The following is a 23,702-nucleotide window of genomic DNA, read 5'->3' as shown; positions in this document are numbered from 1 at the left end:
GTAAAAGTAATGCAAGCTCAAGATCTAAGAAAATAAAAAATAAATAAATAAAATCGAAAGTATGCTGTCTTATAATGAAAACAATGGTCCCAAACCCCACCTCTACCTTCAACCACTGTTTGCTTTTTAATATTTTTATATTTATGTAATTATGTTTTAATGTAAATTGTATAAGCAATACATCTTTATATTATATATGCACATATTCCGAAAGGTAAATACAAACATGACAAAATTCCCACCTACCCAATGGTACAGACATTTTAGAAAATTGACAAATAAATAGCAAAATCCTCCATGCTTCCCACCTATCCCAAAGCTAATCATCAATCCCAATTTGTGTGATTCACCTTCAGAAAAAGAATATTTGCACATAACCAAAATAGATGTATCTATTGTTATACTTCTTTAAAAAAGCACACAGAGTAAATGAATCATCTTTATGCACTGTGCTGTGCTTTACTTTTTTCTTATATAATGATAATTATTTAATTTTTATACAACAATAATTATTTATTATTTAAACAATCTCTAAAGAGTAGACGTTTCACAAATAATCATATATGTACAAAAGATGAATTAAGACACATCCAAAGCCATGTGGTTTGGGGCTGATTCCTTGTTACATAAACTTTTTTACTTAATATAAATATGGATACATCCTGTGAACAAGGAAGTATGGGAGATAAAAAAGAGTACAAAATGTGGTCCCTGTCATTAGTAGCTTATTGTGAAGATCCAAGAAGATGTCAAGTAAAGGCAAGTGTGTGTCACTGCCACCCTCTGCCCCGTTCTTTGGTCAGGGCCTCCAGCGCTTTGTTCTGCAGCTGCAATCTTAGGCCCATCATCCCACTGTGCTCTGAAGAATATAACTTTTCTGGAAGAAATTCCCGTCTTCAATGCTTCAGGCCAGTTAAGAGTCTCAAAATAAGTGGACAGAATATCAAATACTTGATTGATGGCCAGCATCCCTAAATGAGAGTTATTTGTACTCTGGTGTCTGATCATGTATCCCTGGAATGACAGATAAGTGGGCTGTCCTGAAAGAGTATTCCTGGGCCTTTTGAAATGTCACCTTCTTCTGAATGCTTTCATCCACAAGTCCATCAAAGATACAAACTTTGTTTAGATCAACATCTTCAATAGTGTATTCTGAGTCAGGAGTCAGGAACACAAGGGTTTCCAGAGGAAATAAACTAAAAGAAGTCTTCTTTTATGTCTAGCAAGTCGCTAGAAAATTCATCTTCGCTCTTCACACAGGGCACTGTCTACTGTGAATCCAGTAAGGCAGATCCAAAATGGCCTATTAGATTTCGTTTGAACCATACAACCTTCGTATCTGTCCAGCCAGTCTACTCAATTCCTTCTTTGACATGTGGTGGGTCATACTCAAATTGATACACAGCTTTTGTCCTGAGTGTTTGTCTTCCAAAAGAATCTCTTTGCTTAGAGATCTCAGAAAATATTTGCTGTGTTAGGGGCAGATTCCCGGATTTTCTGCGCAATTGGCTTTTCTTCTTTCTTTTTCTTGCTTTCTTTTGCCTTCTTTACTGCAACTATCTTTTCCCAGTGTCTCTATTTTCTCTGGATATTTTTCTTATGATACCCAGAAAACCAAATTGTTTGAGAATGAGCACCATCCTGCACTGTGGTGGTCAAGGTCTCTCCCTCCTGGCATTTGCATTCTGCATCAATCTGCAGAAACTGAAAGCTTTCAGATATTTCAGATATTTCAGGTGACTGTGTTCTAAGCACTCCCTTCTAATTCCCAGTCCATGTGCCTAGTCCACTGATCCCATCATGCACTTTGCTTTTTTCAATTGAAAATGTATCTTCAGTATTTTTCCATGTCAGGATACACACATCTACTTCCCTTTCTTTTAAAGGTTGCATGATATATAGTAAGATTACACTATAATTTACTTAACCAATATTTGTATATATTGATGGATACTTTTAATGTTTCCAGTTGTTTTAATTTTCCAGTTGTTGCATTTTTCTTAGATTTGTGGTGAAATTGAAAGAGTTATTGTGAGTAAAAAATGTGTTTTTTCTCTCTAGCAGAAATCCAATTATAAAAATCTAACAAAAACAACTGTACATAGAAGTCAAGACCTAAATATGAAGAGGACTGAAATGTGGCGTGATTTTAAGTAGTTAGTAGAGTGTCAGCAAATATATTGACTTTTGCACTAGGATTTTTTTTTTTTAGCGACACATGGTTGTTAACACTGGATGTATAAAGAAGTCATTGTAATCTCAACATACTCTCTAGCTCACCAGTGAAGAGTTCTGTGTATAACAATGGGGAGAGGAAATGGGTGAACAGACTGATGCAATGCATATACATATATCAAAAAAATAACTCCCCTCCTTTTAGCTTTACTTCTCATTACTGGTCTTTCTCCTTGACAACTGGGGATCCAAATATTCTCTAGGCACCACCAGGAAGATAAGCTGACAGTGCCCCAACCACACACACACACACACACACACACACACACACACACACACACACACACCCCTACCTCAAAGCTCCCTTCCATATATTCTGAGCTATAGCTGCCTCTACTCCTCTGTCTCATCCTTCATCTTGCTCCCATCCTCTTTCCAGTTTCCAGATATTTTTTAAAATCTCATTTTGTCTTCCAGCTTCCTATCTTTTCTAGGCATTCATTCCATCTTGTGTTTCTTTACTGTAATTTTCATAGAAAAATAGCCTAAACTGGAAACCACAGGGAAGATATTTTTAAAGAGATTAGTGATTGTTAATTACAGTTATAGCCTAAAGACTATATTCAGATGAAAGAGAGGAAAAACACAGGAAATTCTGAGAATAACTGATGAATCAGTTCCTAAAGAGGGCAGTAAAGTTGGATTCAATGTGTAAACAAAGTTCTTTAGAGCAAGGAAAAAAAGATTCATTCATTTCAAAATTCTTTACTGAAGTTCTACTATATTCCAGCAATGTCATAACCACTGGAAAGTATAGTGGTACATTTTTTTAATCCCATTTTTATGGATCTTGCATTCTAGTTGGAGGAGGCAAACAAAATGAATATACAGAATGTTAGATGGTAGTAAGTGCTATGGAGAAGATTAAGACATAAAAGGGAGATAGAGAACGGTGTAGAGTATCAAGCAATTTTAAATAAAGTGATTAGAATGCCTCAATGAGCCGGATGTGGTGGCTCATGCCTGTAATCCCAACACTTTGCGAGGCCGAGGTGGGCAGATCACCTGAGGTCAGGAGTTTGAGACCAGCCTGGCTAATATGGTGAAAACCCATCTCTACTAAAAATACAAAAATTAGCTGGGTGTGGTGGCAGGCGCCTATAATCCCAGCTACTCAGGAGGCTGAGGCAGGAGAATCTCTTGAACCTGGGAGTCAGAGGTTGCAGTGAGCTGAGATCACGCCATTGCACTCCAGCCTGGAAGACAAGAGCAAGACTTCATCTAAAAAATAAATAAATAAAAAGAATGCCTCAATGAGAATAAAACATTTAAGCAACAATCCAAAGCAAGTAAAAGAAAAGCCAGGCAAATTTCATGGAGAAGACTGTTCCAGGCAAAGGGAAGAACAAATTCAAAGGCCCAAGGCCAAACAAGGCCAACATAGTCAAGGTACAACAAGGAGATGGACGAGTGAGGAGAATAGTGGGCCGTGAGGTCAAAGAGGCAATGGGGAACCCAATGGTGTGGAGCTTTATAGGCCATTGCAAATATTTTGGCTTTTGCTTGGCATGAAATGAGAACACAATAGATAGTTTGGGGCAGAAAATGTAATCTGATTTACATTTTTAGCAGAATAACTCCAGATACTGTGTTGAGAATAGACTGCAGGTGCACAATGTTGGTGGGAGAAAGAGGATAAATTAGGAAGTTATTGAAATAATCCAAACAAGAAATGATAATGACTTGGCTGGCAATGATAACTCCAAAGTGTGTAGCCTAAAGAGCTGGAACTATGCGAGTCGCCATTACCTGGCATGGGGAAGATGATGGGACAACAGATTTTGGTAAGGAAGATCAGTGAAGTTTGAAAAGCTTATAGGATACCCAGTAGAGATGTTTCATAGGTAATAAGAAGTATGAGCGTGGTTCAGGAGTTCAGGTTAGGCTGGAGATATAAAAAGCACGCAGCTGATGAATATTGACTCATTTTCCCTTATACAGAAAAGAAGGATGGATACTACTGTGGGAAGTTTTATAATGTAGGGAAGGGAAATTGTTAATATCTGATGGCCTCTATTTTGTCTGTGAAAGCTGAGGCAAAATAATCTACTCAAAGAGAAAAGGTTGAGGCTGTTAACCCACATTTAGTGAAAAAAATTGCCAAGCAACATTGAAGGCTCCACTGGACTTGAAAACCCTAAGCCACAGCCAGCTGGCTACTGAACAGTGCAGAAGTAAGACTGTATAACTACCAACTAAAACTACTACAAACTTAGGGTTCTCAGGGAGATGAAGGACGTTAGGATTAGACAGTGCAGGGTTAGATGCCTGGTGCTACTGGCTGCTTTTCTGGTGTCAGATATTAGGCTGGTGAAAAGTAATTGCAGTTTTTGCCATCGAAAGTAATGACAACACTGCAATTACTTTTGCACCAACCTAATAAGATACTTAACCTTTGAAATCTCAATTTTGGCATTTGTAAAGTAAAAATAACAAAATCTACCTTGCAGAGTTGTTGTCACAATTACTAAACATAAACATAAGTTTTCCAGAGCATCACAAACAATAAATAAGAGTTATTGTTACTTCTCATATTACTGTCTTTCCTACTTTTTATTTGCCATCTAGTTTTCCCTCATCTCTTTTCAATTCTGCTGGCATTTATTGAATACTTATTGAATGTCATGTAAAGCTGAGTGCTTTATAAGCATTTTTGCATCTGAGTCTCAAAGCAATTCTCTAAGCTAAGTACTATTATTATCCCATTTTTGAAGATGCAGATACTGAAGTTTAGAGACTTAAGCAACATGCTCAAGAAGAGACTTCTAGGAACATAATTGCTCTTTGAAAGCAGAAACAAGTTCCCAATTTCTACTGCAGGGTCTAGTTCATTGCTATTCAGACAACAGACAACCATGTACTGGATGAAAGAATGGATGAAATCCTTATTTGGAATATTAGAAGATATAAAGAACCCACGTAAAAGTCCATAGGAGAGTTAGAAAATGACTATTTTTAAGTAGCTTAATATAAATACTCTTTTGCTTTATTTTTTATTTTGAACTTATAGATCAGTGTATTGTTTAGCGGTTCCTGTGTAAGAAATCACCCCGAAACATAGTAACTTAAGACAAAAACTGCTTGTTATAGTTTGTATTTCCTGAGGGTTCTAAATAAAGATCAGAATTCTAACTGGACTAAAATTAAGATATCCACAGGACTGTGTTCTTTCTCGTGGCTTTAGAGGGGAATCTGTTTCCTTGCCTTCTTTAGATTCTAGAGGCCACCTACATTCTTTATCTCTGACTCCTCCCTCCATCTTGAAAGCCAGCCATATACCATTTTCAAATCTCTCTATGACAGCTACCCTGGCTTCCATTACCCCATCTTCTCTGACTCTGAGTCTCCTGTCTCCCTTGTGATTATAATAAACTCACCAAGATGATCCAGGATAATCCTCCCATCTTAAAATGCTTAGTCACATCTTCAAAGTCCCTTTTGCCATGTAAAATAACATATTCACAGGCCCTGAGGATTAGGATATGGACATCTTTGCAGGGTAATGAAGCTAATTTTGCCTCACATAGACAGCTTCTCTTACCTACCTGGCAGATTGTCAGCCCAGATGCCTCAATTTTCCTCCATGTGATCGCTCTTTTCCCCTGCAGGCTTGCTCATGCTGATAAAAACATAGTGGTCTCAGGCCTTTAGCTGAGAAAGAGGCCAGGCTCCAAAGCACAAGCAGTTTTCACATTTGCTTATGTCCTTTTGACCAAAACAAGTCACATGGCCACCTCAGACTCAAGAGGTAGAAAAATATACCCCACCTCTTTATGGGAGGAGTTGTGACATCACATTGTAAGAACCTGGATGCAAAAAAACGGGAAGAACCTGTGGCTATTTTTCAATTTACCAAAATTAACATAATATGTGAGTGAAAATTTCTAAGGCCTTCCCTCTTTGATTGGAATAATTGAGGTCTTTGCACGGCTATTTCCCTTGCCTAGAATGCTCAAAATGCATTATCTTTTCCTGGCCAAATTATTTACCCCTTTCTTATAGCTTAGATATGTATACCTCCAGGAAAATTCTTCTAACCCCAAACCCCATAGTGTTCCTGGTGCTTTATCTTAGTGCTCTCATTATACTAAGTACTTACCCCTAATATAGCACTTAGCACTCTATATTGAAATCACCTGTTTATCTCCTTGCCTTTCATCCTAAACCATAAGCTTCTTTTGGGCCAAAAAATTGCTCTTAGTTTTTCACATTTTCTCTGTGACTTAGCAATGTATCCTGTATATAGTAGGTTAAAAGGGTTTTATTGAATATGTGTATTAAGAAATATTCTATAAACTCTGATTATAGAGTTTCACCTACGCTTTTATCCCTCAATTGCTACTAATTTTTTTTTAAAAAAATAGGTTTCTTTACTTAGTGAATCTTTAATCCCATACTTTTTTTTTCCTACTTTAGAACCTAGCCTTTCATTGATCAGCTAAATAAGAAAGGAAGGAATTTCTAGTACTAACCATCAGTCATAGAAAAAGTTTTCCTTGGAATAAAACGCTAAATTGTGATTTTGGTACCTCGATAATACAAATTGGTTGCGTGACATTTACAAAATCCACAAATTGCTGCCAAGGATGCTGATTTGCCAAACTATACATCTCTAAGGCTGTCTTCATCTGGGTGGCCAGTCAAAATTAGGAGCTCAGGGATAACTTGACTGATATTTCTTCAAACTAAAACCAAAATAAAAGCTGAGGTATTTTGGGATGTTTCCAGGAAGGTCTTAAGAGGCTGCCTGATTGCTGTTAATACATAAGGCAGAAGGCAAAGATTTCCAAAATTACATGACTCAAGGGCTAAGACTCCAGAACTGCAGACACAACATGAGTAAGCAGACCACTCCAAATTGCCAGTGGAATTAAGGAATTAAAAAGGAGATGGTGAGTTACAAGAAACAGATCTTGTTTGGGGAATGGATACTTGGTGTGCCTGTAACCAAGAAAGCCAGCTATAATACAAGCTAAAATGAAATGTACAGATGTTTAATATAATGAAATAACCAAGGAGGAACCCACCCCTGTGTTATTCTCCAATGTAATATGTAATGTTCTATAGACCACACTTGGAATATGGGTGGTTGCCCTGGCCATTTTTTAGCTCAGGTAATGATATTTTTATAACCTGAGTTATGAAGGACAAAAATATATAAAGACAGCATTGAAGTCCAAAGACAATCAAGTTAGCTAATATTTAAATATCTTGAGAGTGTTTCTATGCTGATGTTAAAACTGTCACTGTTAATGCACTGAATATTTTGCAGAATCTCAGTTCATCAAACTGTAAAACAGATCACAGTTTAACAACAATAACAACAAATTCTAGGCTTTTTGAGAAAGGTTCTGAATTCCAAGTCTGCAAGCAGAATATACAATAAAAGGCACATTCTTGTCTATTTGGAACTTATTCATGAACTCACCCATGAAAATTGGCTACAGCCTATACATTGTCGCTAATTTTGAAATCTTGCATTTAAAACTCAAAGACATAATTCATTTAATCTTGGTGACAACACTGAGAGGTGGGCATTATTATTATTATACTAGTTTTTCAAATGCAAACTTGGCACAAAACATTTAGCTAATTGTCTAAGGTTATATAATTATTGTATAACATACTTGAATCTAAGCAGGTGATTCCTAAACCTATTCCCTCAACCCAAGCACTACACTGACTCTTTTAAAATATACCATGTCACTTGTCCTAAAGTGTATATTTAGCATGGATACACATGGAGAATTTCGAAACATCCTAATACAGTCATTTCAATTTAACAAATATTTCTTGAGCCCATGTTAAGTATGAAGTTCTTTATTAGACTCTTTCCAAAAAAAAAAAAAACTTCATGAACAATATATATCAAGTGATGGTTTACTGGTTTTATAATTTCTCTTAAAATAATTTTATAATTGTCTCATTAATAGAGGCAAGCATAAATCTGAGCCCACAAACTTAGACATGTAGGAAATAATACTTATTCATGACAATTCAACCTATTTAAATCATTGCCGTAGCTTCCCTGTGTTCACCTAGCAAGAAACCCTTTCTGCTGTGTTGTTCCCCTCCTCCGGCATTGTCAGGGGCTCAGTCTTACATCATACCAGATTCTTGAGGATGGGGATAAATTAATCCCTTGGTTATCTCTTAGAATGTCTGAATGTCCATTTCCACAACTTGTGTGGCTCCTGTAAGTCTGATTCCTCTGTTGTGTCTGTGCTCCATGTTTTGGGTAAGGGAATCACAGGCAAAGCTGGGAGCCCTCAGACCCAGGACCATTTTCCTTTGATGCCTCATTTTTGCCGTGTTTCTTGGACATGATCTTGTCATGTCTCTAGTACATGATCATGAAATGGGGCAAGCTTCTCCTCTGATCACAGATTTCTGATCACTGACCCCAGATTTCTCTAGCACAACCAAAATTTCTTCTTTCTGCTGGATCTCAATACCAATACATGCAACTGGTATATTGCATGATGCTGAGGTTTGGGGTGTGACTGATCCCATCACCCAGGCACTGAGCATAGTATCCAAAAGTTTTTCAGCACTTGCCCCACTCCTTCCTTCCCATATTGTGGATTTTACTCATCTTTGTGTCCATGTGTACCCAATGCTTAGCTCCCACTTATAAGTGAGAACATTTAGTGTTTGGTTTTCTGTTCCTATACTAATTTGATTAGGATAATGACCTCCAGCTGAATCTATGTTGCTGCAAAGGTCATGATTTCATTCATTTTTATGGCATGTAGTATTCCATGGTGTATATGCACCACATTTTTTTTATCCAGTCTACCATTGATGGGTACCTAGGTTGATTCCAAGTCTTTGCTGTTGTGAAAATAGTAATCTGATGAATAAATGAGTGCATGTGTCTCTTTGGTAGAATGATTTATTTTCCTTTGGATATATACCCAATAATCAGATTGTTGGGTAGAATAGTAGTCCTGTTTTAAATTCTTTGAGAAATATCAGAACTGCTTTCCACAATGGCTGAACTAATTTACACTCTCACCAATAATGTATAAGCATTCCCTTTTTTCTGCAGCCTCACCAGCATCTATTATTTTTTGACTATTTAATAGTAGCCATTCTGACTGATGTGAGGTTATACCTCATGGTGGTTTCCGATTTACATTTCTCTAATGATTAGTGATTTACAGCATTTTTTTCATATGTTTGTTGGCCACTATATGTCTTCTTTTGAAAAGTGTCTGTTCATGTTCTCTGCCCACGTTTTAATGGGGTTGTTTGTTTTTGTTTGTTGATTTGTTTAAGTTCTTTGTAAAATCTAGATATTAGACCTTTGTCAGATGCATACTTTGCAAATGTTTTCTCTCATTCTGCAGGGTGTCTGTTTTGTTTGTTGACAGTTTGTTTTGCTGTGCAGAAGCTCTTTTGTTTAATTAGGTCCCATGTGTCAATTTTTGGTTTTGGTGCAATTGCTTTTGAGGTCTTAGCCATCAATTCTGTGCCAAGACCAATGTCCAGAATGGAGTTTTCTTCTAAGAATTTATAGTTTGAAGTCTTACATTTAAATATTTAATCCATCTTGGTTAATTTTTGCATATGGTAAAAAGTAGAGGTCTTATTTCATTCCTCTGCACATGGCTGACCAGTTATCTTAACAGCATTTATTGAACAGGGAATCATTTTCCCATTGCTTGTTTTTGTCGACCTTGTAAAGGATCGACAAGGCTGTAGGTTTGCAGTTTTATTTCTGGCTTCTCTATTCTGTTCCATTGGTTTATGTGTCTGTTTTTGTACCAATATGGTACTGTTTTGGTTACTGTAGTCTTATGTTACAGTTCGAAGTCAGAAAATGTGATGCCTCCAGCTTTGTTCTTTTTGCTTGAGATTGTTTTGTCTATTTGGGCTCTTTTTTTGGCTCTATCTGAATTTTAGAATAGTTTTTTCTTATTCTGTGAAAAATGACATTGGTAGTTTGATAGGAATAGCATTGAATCTGTAGAGTGCTTTGGGCAATATGGCCATTTTAACAACATTGATTCTTCTAATCCATGAACATGGAATATTTCTCCAGTTGTTTATGTCATCTCTGATTTCTTTCAGCAGTGTTTTATAGCTCTCCTTGTAGAGATCTTTCAACTCCTTGGTTAGAGGTATTCCTAGGTTGTTTTTTTTTTTTCTTTTGTCTGTTGTGAATGGGATATGCATTCTTGCTTTGGTTTTCTTTTTCTTTTGGAGATGCACTCTTGCCATGTTGCTGGTCTCCAAATCCTGGCCTCAAGTGATTCTCCCACCTGAGCCTCCCAAAGTGCTGGAATTACAGGCATGAGTCACTTCACCTGGCCTCATGAACTCTTTGAAATGGAGTGTAGATGTTTACAAAAGGCCCCTTAGTTCAAAAAGCTTCTGCCTTACACTTTCCAAAAATATATGTGGCAAAAAAATTGCTAAAGATCAGCTCTCTCCTTGAAAATCAGGAAGGAATAAATATATCTATACAAATTAATATTTCAATGAATTACCCTGGCCTCAAGTTATAATTGAAATAATGAGATTGCAGAGTTTAGCTCAGCCTAACACTCCTTTAGTCTAAGCCAATGGTTCTCAAAGTGTTATCCTTGGACCAGCTGCATCAGCATCACCTGAGAACTTCAAATACAACTTCTTGGCACACATCCCAGATGCACTGAATCAGAAGTTCTTCGGTTGGGTACAGCAATCTGTGTTTTTAAAAAGCTTTCCAAATGATTTTGATGCCCACCAAGTTTGAAGACCACTGGGTTAGGCTATGTATTTCTCTAGTGTGGACTGTATACTCTTGAAATTAGCTATTTATTTGTCTCCTCCATTAGACTGCAAATTTCATAAGAGCAGGAACCATGCCAGTCTTTTATATTGTTATATTCCCATTGCTTAATATTGACGGTAGTGGTAAGGGGTATATAGTGAGTGCTCATAAATGTTTGTTGAGTACACCAATAAATGAATGAGTTAAGAGATGTTTTATTTTTCTATGGGATTATCATTCTAATTTTACCAGATTATCATTCAGAGTGCAGTCGTGAACTTGTAACAATTCCTACAATGAATTTAATAACTTTTCATGATATAATAGGCCTTTGAGCCTACTTTTCTTAGAAGAACTGAAAACGGATGTGCCTTGCAATATCCCTGAGTATGACTGTTTAACTAAATTCATGAGTTCATTCATTCACTAAATATTTATTGAATAGCTACCTATTTTTAGGTCTTCTGCTAGTAGTTTTGAGAGCTAGATTGATAGTAAAGTGCATTTGTGGCTCTCAAATGAGTATATTCATCTCAGTAGTTAATTAATTCTAAACCTATTACACAAATTTGTTGAGCACTATGCATTATTGGAGAATGAACTGATAAAGCCATATGTGTCTTCTGAATAAAGTTGAAAGTGTGCAGACAATTGCAGTTTTCCAGCCTTGTCGATTGTTTTCTAGGACCATTCAAGCAATTAACAGATGTATTACACAAATAATTGAACACATATATTTTCTTTTTGAGATGGAGTCTCACTCTGTGGTGGAGTGCAGTGGCACAGTCTTGGCTGACTGCAACCTCCGCCTGCCAAGTTCAAGTGATTCTCCTGTCTCAGCTTCCTGAGTAGCTGGGATTACAGGCACGTACCACCACGTCCAGTTAATTTTTGGTATTTTCATAGAAACGGGGTTTCACCGTGTTGTCCAGGCTGATCTCAAACTCCTGAGCTAAGGCAATCCACCCGCCTCAGCCTCCCAAAGTGCTAGAATTACCGGCATGAGCCACGGCGCCTGGCCTGAACACATATATTTTCCTAAATCTGTTTTTGTATTTCTAACTATTTACAGATCCTATTCATTTGAATGATACATGTATCCTTCAGCTAGTGATGATTACTAATCATTACATTTACTAACACTTACTGATCCTTCACTGTGCCAGGCAGTGTCAAATACAAAATATTAATTATTAATATATTACACCGATATTATTCCCTGAGAGCAGTTCAGTGCTCCCCTCAAAATACCTAGGAAGCTAAGAGATCACATGAAAAATAAAGACGGAATAAAGTTTATGAAGCCCCTTAATGATGAGCTCTTTTCCAACTTAAGATGAAGGAGAGGGCTTCTGTGACAGCTAGCAAGGAACATTATTGGCCTGGGCTATAGATTAATAGATTTAGTTGTTACTTGGCTTTCAAATTAACTATCCAGAGCGATGTGGCCTGAGAACCTACCTGTCCCACAAGTCTGCTCGCTGTAGTCCAAAGGTCTTGGGGTGAGATATACTTCTGTTGAAGAGTACAACAAAAGACAGTCCCATGCAGAATTATGGGCAAAGCTGTATTGTGGGTGAGTTAACATGGTGGGAGCCCTTACAGTGGCGACCTCAAGAGTATAGTAGCACATGGACTGCACAGCAGGAGAGAGGAATGCACACAGTGCAAAATGAGAAGCAGCATTGTCACAGTGCTAACAGGACAGGATTTGGGCAGTGGCAGTGGCATGCTGTCCCTGAAAGTCATCATTAAACATATACGCTTACAGGAAAAATGAGAATGAACTCTGTCAGTAAGGCATGTATTTTGTATTTTTTGTTATTTTTCTTTGTATTTTTCCTAAAAGATTTCTGTAATGAACATGTATTGTAATTACAACCAGAAAACACAATATGTTGGTTTTGAATAGCACTTAGATTTCCAGGCAATCAATCTACCTGCTAACTTCAAAAGGACAAATAGCTACTTACCTTCTCTATTGTACTGTAAGCTGATCTTCTAAAATCATTCTGACTTAAAGGAGAGAATTAAGAAAATAACAAAGCAGCCCAAACTATATCATCATGATCCCACAAAATAACCAGGCTTTGATTGTTTTCTAATTTGGAAGGAAAAAGTCATGAAGTAACAATTGGGCAGAGAGAAAAGGTTGAAAGCAAAGGTTATTTTCAATATCACTTTATATCATCTAAAAAGTGATTTATAAATGGCTAAAGTGATGACATCATTCTTGAATAGGTATGGGCTAAGAGTTGTTAATAGCATCCCTGGAAGCCAATCAAAGACTGTTGTTTTGGAAATAATTATTAATTTCACTGTTTACATAAGTGTTTCTTGGCCCTGATGCTAACTGATGAAAGTCAGGGGTCATTATCCCAAGATACAAACTAGGCCAAAATGACAATATTTTTCTGAACCAATGCACAGTTGTGAGAGATTGACTTAACTGTGCATAGGTTGACTATATAAAAGATATTACTGTGATTTTTTTCCAAAAAAAAATTTGCTAATCTCATATATTTAATGCTCTGAGCCTGAAATAAGTAAACATCCAAGGTTCTTCCACAGATCAATTTTGAGAAAAAGAAATGGATGAAGAGAATAACTTTAGATTGAAAAAGGCTGATACAGAAGATTTTAAACATATAATCAAAATAAATATACTGACTAGAGACATACATTTAAATGATGAAGCTAAAATAAAAATTTAAGAAGTGATTACTATAGGCCAGGCATAGTTGCTCATGCCTGTAATCCCAGCACTTTGGGAGGCCGAGGCAGGCAGGTCACTTGAGGTCAGGAGTTCAAGACCAGCCTGGCCAACATGGTGAAACCCTGTCTCTACTAAAAACACAAAAATTTGCCTGTAATCCCAGCTACTCAGGAGGCTGAGGCAGGAGAATCACTTGAACCTTGGAGGTGGAGTTTAGAGAGAGCCGAGATCACACTACTGCACTCCAGCCTGGGCGACAGAGCAAGACTCTGGACTCCGTCTCACCAAAAAAAAAAAAAGTGATTACTAGTGATTACTATAAAAGATTAAAAGAATAGTAGTTACTTTTGAGAGTATGGAGGGTGCTACAATTGAGACAGGGGACATAGGAGAAGTATCTAGGCTAACTGACAAAGTACTACTTCTTTCCCTGAGTGGTGATGTCAAAGATGTTTGCCTGATAATAATTTTTTAAGCCTTAAAAGTTAAATTAAAATTATTTTAAATTAGTGCATAGATACCCACAAAAACCCCACATGTATTTGGTATTAAATCCAATACATTAAAAATTCTAAGAGTAGTTCTCTGCTGGAGACAATATCTCTCTCCTTTCCCTATTCCCCATCGAGGAAATTTCGGAAATCTCCTGTAATACGTAGGGACCAAAATGAGTCATCAAAAGTACTGTGGGTGCATTTTTAATTGTCATTATGACTGGAGGGGCATTAGTAACATTATATGGGGTCAGATTTATAAATATCCTATAGCATAAGAAGAGCCCTATATAATAGGAAAATTATCCCACCCAAAAGGTGGAGTGTCACCCATGTAAAATTAACTAATCAGTGATGATCACCTAATGTCCTGTGATGCCACATTTATTTATTTCATTATACTCATTTCTGCCCTTTCAGAAGGGAAACACCATGTGTACACATGTATATGAACACACAGACATATACATGCATATATGTAATGTGTGTGTGTGTATAAAGAACTAGTCTGTCACTTTCTAGGTTGAACAACTCATTTCACAGTTTACCAAATTGTAGTTTGATTGCATGTGGTTAAGCTCATGAGCCTTAGAGTCAAACAGTCTGGAAGCAAAACCTTGAGCAAGATACTTAATCCTTCTAAAATTCAGTTTACTCATATATAAACTGAAAATAATAGTATTAGCTACATATACCAGGTAGCTATTGCTAAGTAACCAACTACCTTATAACTTAGAGTTTAAACCCAAAACCATTTATTATTCCTTGCAATCTGGGATGGGCTGGGCTTGGCTGATCTCAGTAAGGGCTCACTTAGGCTTCTGCGATTACCCAGAAGAGAAGCTGGGGCTTGATAGTTTAGGATGACCTTGCTTGGGATATCTTGGCTCCTTTCCACATATGTCTCATATCTCTCCAGGAGACTGATGGCCTGTTTGCTGGTGGTGGCAGAGATCCCAGCAGCAGAAGGGAAATGTGCACGCACTTTTTCAAGTCTCAGCTTGCATTCAGTTTGCTATTGTTCCATTTGCCACGCAAGTCACATGGTCACGCCTCAGTCAATGTTAAAAGAAATTACTAAAGGGTGTGGATGCAAGAGTGTGTGAAAAAATGGGACTATTAATGCAATCAGCCCACCACACTGCATCACAGAGCTGTGTGAAAATTACACATGCCAATAAGTGTAAAATACATAGTACAGTGCCTAGCACACAGTAAGTGCTCAATAATTGTTAGTAATTATCAGGAGTAAGAGGCTACACATAATATTTCAAGCTTCCTACCTAGTGTAGCTGAATATGTTATGGAATTATAGCTGTGTCTGAATTCAAGACTAATTATCTCCCGATAAACTTTTTTTTTTTTTTAATGCTAGAGACTTTGGAAATTTCACCAAGTTACTGAAAATTTGTTACTTAGATCTGGATTGACTTAGTTTGAATCTATTGAAAAACTGCAAAACAAGAAATAAGAAAAACAACATGAAGATTATGAGAATATTTCCCTAGAATCTTATTAACAACAAAATAGAATGTTAGTAAAAAATGAAATAACAAAAGAACATTTTTTAAGCATGAAGCTTATTTCTCTCCAATAAAGTTGAATAGACAACCTTAAAAACTTTGAAACTGAACCCCTAGAGATGGAAAATATGTACAAATTTCTAAGCAAAGTTCTTCACAGGGTTACAAAAGCAAATTCTCATTTTTAATTAATAATTGTGAAATGACATGATATTACTGGACTTTGAATTTAGCTTGGAAAAGCTTTAGGAAAACAAACATTTTCACTGACCCTTCAGAATCTGCAATGGCCCTTCCCACAGTTCTACTTTCACACCCAAGTATGAAATGTGAAGACATGCACGTAGAAGTGGAGTCAGCATTTGGCTGCGTTAGCTGAATGTGTCTGCAAAGAGAGGTTGGTAATACCAGGAAACTAGAAACACACAATGAGCCTATCTGTTAGGGGAACACCAAAAAATTTTCTTCCCACCAATTATTTTACCAACTTTGCTTTCCACCCAGAAATATACAAGCGGTAAAATAGATCACATTTTCAGTGTTTTGGCTAAAGACTTGTCATTAATTGTTTCTTACCCTGAAATATTGGATCCTTACTGCTGCTATGGCAAATTATCACAAATTTAGTGGCTTAAGACAACACAAATTCATTCTTTTACATTTCTAGAGGTCAGAAGTACTAAAGTAAAGGTGTCAGTAGGCCTGCCCTCCTCTTTCCTTCTGTAGGCTCTAGAAGAGAATTTATTTCCTTGACTATCAGCTGTTTCATACCATCTGTATTCCTTGGCTTGTGGCCCTTTTCTTTTCAAAGCCAGCAACATGGTATCTTCAAATCTCTTTAATTGTCTCTGTCTCTCTCTGCTTCTGAGATCACATCTCCTTTGATTCTGACCTTTCTGCCTGCCTTATAAAGATCCTTGTGATTATATTGGGCCCACTCAGATAATCCGGGATAATCTCCCCATCTCAAGATACTTCATCACATCAGCAAAGTCCTTTTTCAATGTAAAATAACATACTTATAAGTTCCAGAGATTAGGAAGTGGGCATTTTTGAGTACCATTATTCTGCCTACCACACCTGGTCAAAAAGGAGATTAGATATTTTTAAAAATTATATAATTAACATGTATTTCTTAACTGTCAGCTACAAAGAGTTGACATTTCAAATGGGAAAAGTGATATTTGGCCTTTCTGATTTATAAGCTTATTGTGAAGATTAAAATAATATGGAACTATCTTTGCATTCTGCATGCATTTGGAATATAGACTAACCCTCAAATTCGAGAATATAATGCTTGAACTTTCACTTGTCAAGAATAGCAGGAGTAATGAGAAATTTGATCTGCATTTTATCAAAGCCCTAATCCTATCTACATTTTAATTCCAAGGAACCTCTTGCTTAATAGTATCCAAGAGAGAAAGGAGTGCTTATTAGGGTAGAGAGCTACTGGAAGCTGGGTTTGACTTGACTGATCATGGCCAATGCATAGTAGCTGAGATAAACTTTCCTTTCCTTTCATTTTCATTCTTTGAGGAGGGGTGAACCCATTCCCTGGTGTTATGGCCAGTAAAGAGAGCTGGATGCCCAGAATCAAAGCACTTTCACTTCTTTTACTCGGCCACTTCCTCAGGATGGAGAGCAGAATGTGCTATATAAGGCGTGATTCCTGAGTGCACTCAGGCAATGTTGATCCTGGGCAAAGTGATCTCCAATGGTTGAGTCCACAGATTTGATGGGGAATCAGACCCCTTTTATGCTGGCTGTTGGGTTCTTCACAGACTAACATACTGAACCTTAGGCAGGCCTGATCTTCCAAAATGCTACAGCCTTAGTTTTTAGATCTTTGGGATCTTTTGTTCCTCAGGGCAAGTTATTCCCAAGGAGAGATGAATTAAAGCTGATTCCAAATGGAGAACATACATATAGCTGCTGCTTCAAATATAGAGTATAATGCTCACTCTTTTCCTTCTGCTAAGTGCCATCTTTCTCTGATCTTAATGTTAGCTTTACCTAAAAACTTGTCATTGATGGTTGGTCGGGACCACCCTAATACTAACAGAGCTCCCCAGTTCTGAATCTGAGGGAGAACAAACTAAGGGAACAGAATTGCTTCCTTCTCTGCCAACTCTCTGGGCTCCTCATACAGGCTAGCCCACTCCCACTAATTCCTTATACTGATGGAAGGCTTAAAGAATAAGACAGAAGATCTCCTTGCAACTTTTTGTTACTGCAGCATTCTATTCAGCATATATTCACTTACTCAAATAGGTACTAAAGCCTTTCCCAAGGAGACCTTGCAACTCCACAGAGTGGGGAGGAGCTACTTTTCCTGATTGAGAATATAAAGTAATTAAATGCCTACCGGACTTTCTGGTTTAAAGATAATGTATATGAAAGGACTCCGTAGACTTTAAAGGGCTGTTTAAAAACAAATTGTAGTAAATTTTATCTTTTATCAGGGAATCAAGGAAAGGACATCACAAAAATTAGCCACTCTGTCCATATGAAGAACTTAGTGTAGTCTCTGATCCTCAGTGGGCTTACAGTCTGATTGCAAAGATGAGATTAAGTGTCATTAAAGTATTCAAGACCAATGCAAGACAACATTCAATCAGAAGAGAGACCAACAGAAATCCAAAGTAGTAAAAAAATTAGTCAAGGTTGCAGGCTGGAATAGTCAGAGAAAGCTTCATGAAAAGGGACGTAAGCTGAGATTTCGGTTTTAATGAATAGATGTCAGCTAAACAGAAAGCCTATTTGCAAACCTTCTAAGTGAGGAGAGATATGATATTAAAAATAAACCCAACGTTGGCAAGGTGAATGAGAATTGTCTTGTCTGGTCTAAAGATGTGTTTAAAAGAATAGCAAGAAATTAAATTTGAAGACCTTTTCTATAACATCTAAAAAATTAGCAAAGCATTGTGAGATGATTTAAGAGATGTTGGATCCTAATTCAGGCTTCTGAACAGAGGAGAAACCCAAGGAAAACATTGTCTTGAGAAGCACATAACTCTACGGTATGCAGAAAGGATCGGAGGAAGAAAAGACCAGAGGCAGCAGTCTCAGCTAAGACATAATTTCAGTCTCTCTGGTGGAAAGCCTGGGAGAATATCAGTAACAGGAAAAAAAAAAAAAAATGCGCTAAGACCAGCCATACTGTTGAGGAAGAAGCAATTGTTTTGGAGTTTTGTTGTTGTTGTTTAAATTCAGTTGATACTGAAAAGATGAGGAGAGATTGAGGGAGGAGTCAAGGGTTACTTTTTTAACAGGTACAGGAGAGATTTAGGGAGAAGCCACTTGAGTAGGGAAGGCAGATAACTTGATTTGGCCATGATACATTTGAAATTGTGGCAGCATGGGACTGGAAAGCTGTAGAATCGGGACTGGTGGTGAAGACAAATGCATATACAAGGCCAGCTACAATGTTAGGTGACAATAAGAAGGAAGGGAATCTTCTTGATAGCCCTCCATGCCAGGGTGTAAGACTTACTTCGAGAAGGACAGAAAACTCTCAGATCACCTCCACTGCTCAGACTGTGATGCTGACTTCTTCACTCTGAAGTGCAATTCATCTGGAGGCTCCTTGGTGCTGTGAATATATTACTGTGAAGATTCCTTGGCATTACCCAGATTCTGGGGCCTGGATCTAGGCCACCTGCAATGTTAAGTTGAGGAAACTTTTGAGGAAACTCTTTCCCCACATGCCTAAAGAGGAGCAGTGGTCTTGGTTTTCTTAGAGTGAAGAGTCCCCTGAAAATCATCCACATTGCCAGAGTAAAGGAGGGAAATAGAGAGGCCATCCATGAACAAAGGAAAAGGTTGGGAAAGAGTGGAATATCTTTCCAGCTGGTGTGGGTAGCCTTATTCTGCAGGACGTCTCAGAAAGTTACAACAGGCCCATAGGACAGCTGTCTTTCCAAAATGATTCATGGATTTTGAGCTAATGTACAGTGTTGGGAGAGAGGAGGAGTAATTTATAGGGGGAAATAGGAGTAGCATTTGGTTGAACATATAAGCAAAATAATGTTAAAGCATGCCCAGCAACTCCCTCTACGAGTGCCAAAACATGATTTTTCTCTTCTTGCTTTTAAGCTTATTTCATCAGCTGGTATTCTATAAATGCCATTTTGTTGGGATGGAGGTGGGGAGGAGAGTTTTTTATTGTGGCTTCTCCAGTTATTCTGTTTCAGTTGCAATTCTCCCACCAGAATGTTAAGTCATATGGCCATAAAAACACTCCAGGTGACTGCTTTGTGTTCTGTGCCCACACTCTTCCTCTTCTCTCGATGCCCATGGGAAATGTCAGGGAGTAGCCTCAGTTTGCCAGTAATTTTTGTCATCTTCTACTTGGTAAATTGCTTTTCTGTCTTTGGCTTATATTCACTTCCTTTAGAGAAAGATACTTTTCTTCAAGATTTCTGCAAAGTAATTTTCCCGTTGAAACCAAATAAAATAAAATACCAAACATTTGCCCTATCCAAATAATGCTTGATTGCTTAAAAATGCATATATTAGAAAATTTATGCCTCATGTCATGGCAAGCAAAAGAGGTTTAGTTGCCCCAAATCTTTACACAAGGGTGGTCACCACTGAAACAAGGCAAGGAGCATGGCTAAGATCTATTAGCGAGCATGAGCTTTGGAAATCAGTATTGATGCTGACAATTCCACAAGCATGCTCAGTGGGGAGCCAGCTGAATCTTCCAGAGAGAGAGAACATAGTAAGATGGATAAGAACAAGGACTGGAGGATAGCAAAACTGGTTCCAATCCCAGCTCTGGCACTCACTAGTTACATGGTGTTGAGAACGTTATCCAATATCTCAGAGTCTCAATTTCCTTACCTGTGAAAAAGGATAATGGTATATTCATTGTGGATTCTCATAAGGAATACATGAGATCAAATCTTAAGTTCATAATTACTAGCTTATAAGTGTCAGTTATTCATTACCAACCAACCTAAATGAAAAGACAGCTGAGATTCAGGTAGAAAAAGAAAGGAGAGATGCTTAGCCTAATCAGACAGGGAAGAGATAGCAGCATAAATTTTTTATTTGCTTGAGAAATTTCTCCTGAGCCGGTGATGGTTCTTGCCCTTCAAAACTTAGTATTTTCACAACCGAGTAATGATGGCTCATAAAGAAATGTAAAAACCCCATAAAATCCTATTGTTTCTTGGGGAAAGAACGAGTATAAAATGGTGGGGAAAAAAGTCAGCGATTATTACAGTAATCCTCTGAGTGATAAAAACCACTTTGCACAGAGATGACAGATTTTTCACAGAAACAACCAAGGCTTGGGGTTTTTATTTCATGCAAGTCATAAATGTGTGATTTTTTTATTACTCTGAAAGAAGAGGATTGCTGCCTAATGGGACCATTATTTGAACACTCTTCTTCCCAGTATGGAATCATTAACTTTGTAAACTCTGAGCCCAGGGTGTTCTGAATTAGAATGAACCAATCTTAAATTTTACTCATGCAAACTAGAAGAACATGTTCTACTTAATGCTCATCAGAGAATCATTTTAGAACTGAGAGTTATCCTGGTCCAACTCTCATTTTGTCAATAAGGAAATTAAGGTTCAGAGACTCCCACATTAGGTTACTGACTTAGTCAGAAACCACACAGTAAGAAAATGACACAGCCAAGAGGCAAACCTAGGCCTTTTCCATGAAGTCCAAAATGACTAATCTAACATATTAACATGTTAATCTAACAATGAACAATAAATGTTCATTGAATGAGTGAATGAATCCTAACTCCCAAATTTGTTCATTTTCTACTTCATGTGACTTTCACTTCTTTCTTTCTTTCTTAGGTAATTTTTATTTAATCATGGTCCTTGAAATGGTAGTTAGAGGTTTATTTAAATAAACTAATTTTCTATAAATTTCTCATCTTCTTTTAAAATTTATAACATCATTGCATTTTCTAATGATAAATATATGCATTGTCATTGGTAAACATGGAAAAATTCAAGAAAATAGAGTACAAATTATTAATTATTTTTGTTATTGTTATTTGTGATAAGAAAACAATAAACTATCCACTTAGCAAATTTTTAAGTATGCAACACAGTGTTGTTACCTCTTCTTTCTTAAAGATAGCATTTTTTCTGTCCTATCATACTCTAGTTACTGTCCATCCTTTTTCCTTTCCCCTATACTTCCTGAAAAAATTCATTCACATGTCCTGCATCATCTACAGCTTGAAGCCTGTCACAGCCTCTCCAATACTCTCTAGGCTGGGATAACGTCTTTCCTGTGCATTCTTATAGCATCACTGAGTTATTCTGTAACTATTAATCTCTACTGTCGCCTTCTGTGTACTCACCTGCCTCCTAGTTGAAATGGTAGGCCTCCCATGAGGGTAGGAACAAAATCTTACCTGGGTTGAAGTTCTAATGTCAATTGGGCACAATGCCTGACTTATAGTAAGGGCTCAATAAATTTCTGATAAATAACAGCTTGGAATGAATATGTTATTAATTAATTTCATCTAACTATCTACACCCCCAGTGGCTTGTATTGGTCAAAACAAAAGTAGAAACATTTTTATTTGACGTTTTCTAACATCTGAGATTGATTTACAAAAATAGAGGAATAAGGAAAAGAAGGGGCACCAAAAGTAATCGCAACAAAAGCAAAAGTTGACAAATGGGAACTTAAGAGCCTCTGTACAGCAAAAGAAACTATTCACAGAATAAACAGACAACCTACAGAATGGGTAGAAGTGTTTGCAAACTATGCATCCGACAAAGGTCTAATATCCGGCATCTTTAAGGGACTTAAACCAATTTACAAGGAAAAGAAGATAATTAGAAGTAAGTTTCATAGCTTCTTCTTCCCACTAGTCTCAAACCAAATATGAGTCTCTACCTAAATATGCTGAGTGTTTTGAGTGTGCTTTTGACACCAAGTGGAAAGCAAATGGGAGAGTTATTCTAACCATGCTTCAAAAATTCTCGGAAAGCGAAAGGAGGGTAAAGTTCTACAATCCTGTTTTTCCCAGGTGACCTAACAGAATCAAATCACATTCAAACTGGCAATGCCCTTTCGGGCTTGGAGGCTGTGTTCCTTCACACTCCACTACCTGCAGCACCCATGACCTCACCAACACCACTTCAGGATGCTTTTTATTTATCTATTATTATTATTTTTATTTATTTATTTTTTATTATTATTATACCTTAGGTTTTATGGTACTTGTGCGCAATGTGCAGGTTAGTTACACATGTATACATGTGCCATGCTGGTGCGCTGCACCCACTAACTCGTCATCTAGCATTAGGTATATCTCCCAATGCTATCCCTCCCCCCTCCCCCCACCCCGCAACAGTCCCCGAAGTGTGATGTTCCCCTTCCTGTGTCCGTGTGTTCTCATTGTTCAATTCCCACCTATGAGTGAGAATATGTGGTGTTTGGTATTTTGTACTTGCAATAGTTTACTGAGAATGATGATTTCCAATTTCATCCATGTCCCTACAAAAGACATGAACTCATCATTTTTTATGGCTGCATAGTATTCCATGGTGTATATGTGCCACATTTTCTTAATCCAGTCTATTATTGTTGGACATTTGGGTTGGTTCCAAGTCTTTGCTATTGTGAATAATGCCGCAATAAACATACGTGTGCATGTGTCTTTATAGCAGCTTGATTTATAGTCCTTTGGGTATATACCCAGTAATGGGATGGCTGGGTCGAATGGAATTTCTAGTTCTAGATCCCTGAGGAATCGCCACACTGACTTCCACAATGGTTGAACTAGTTTACAGTCCCACCAACAGTGTAAAAGTGTTCCTATTTCTCCACATCCTCTCCAGCACCTGTTGTTTCCTGACTTTTGAATGATTGCCATTCTAACTGGTGTGAGATGGTATCTCATTGTGGTTTTGATTTGCATTTCTCTGATGGCCAGTGATGGTGAGCATTTCTTCATGTGTCTTTTGGCTGCATAAATGTCTTCT

At 37.4% G+C, this 23,702-nt stretch overlaps 1 pseudogene; it reads right to left on the bottom strand.

Annotated features, from left to right (window-relative positions):
- Positions 1 to 717: 717 nt before the first annotated feature.
- LOC129042123 (tRNA methyltransferase 10 homolog B-like) lies at positions 718 to 8,520 on the bottom strand (annotated as a pseudogene).
- Between the last annotated feature and the right edge of the window lie 15,182 nt (positions 8,521 to 23,702).

Source organism: Pongo pygmaeus, chromosome 7, assembly GCF_028885625.2.
Source record: "Pongo pygmaeus isolate AG05252 chromosome 7, NHGRI_mPonPyg2-v2.0_pri, whole genome shotgun sequence".
Lineage (NCBI taxonomy): Eukaryota > Metazoa > Chordata > Mammalia > Primates > Hominidae > Pongo > Pongo pygmaeus.
Note: the sequence above shows the minus strand (reverse complement) of the source record. Positions and strands in the feature narration are given on the sequence as shown.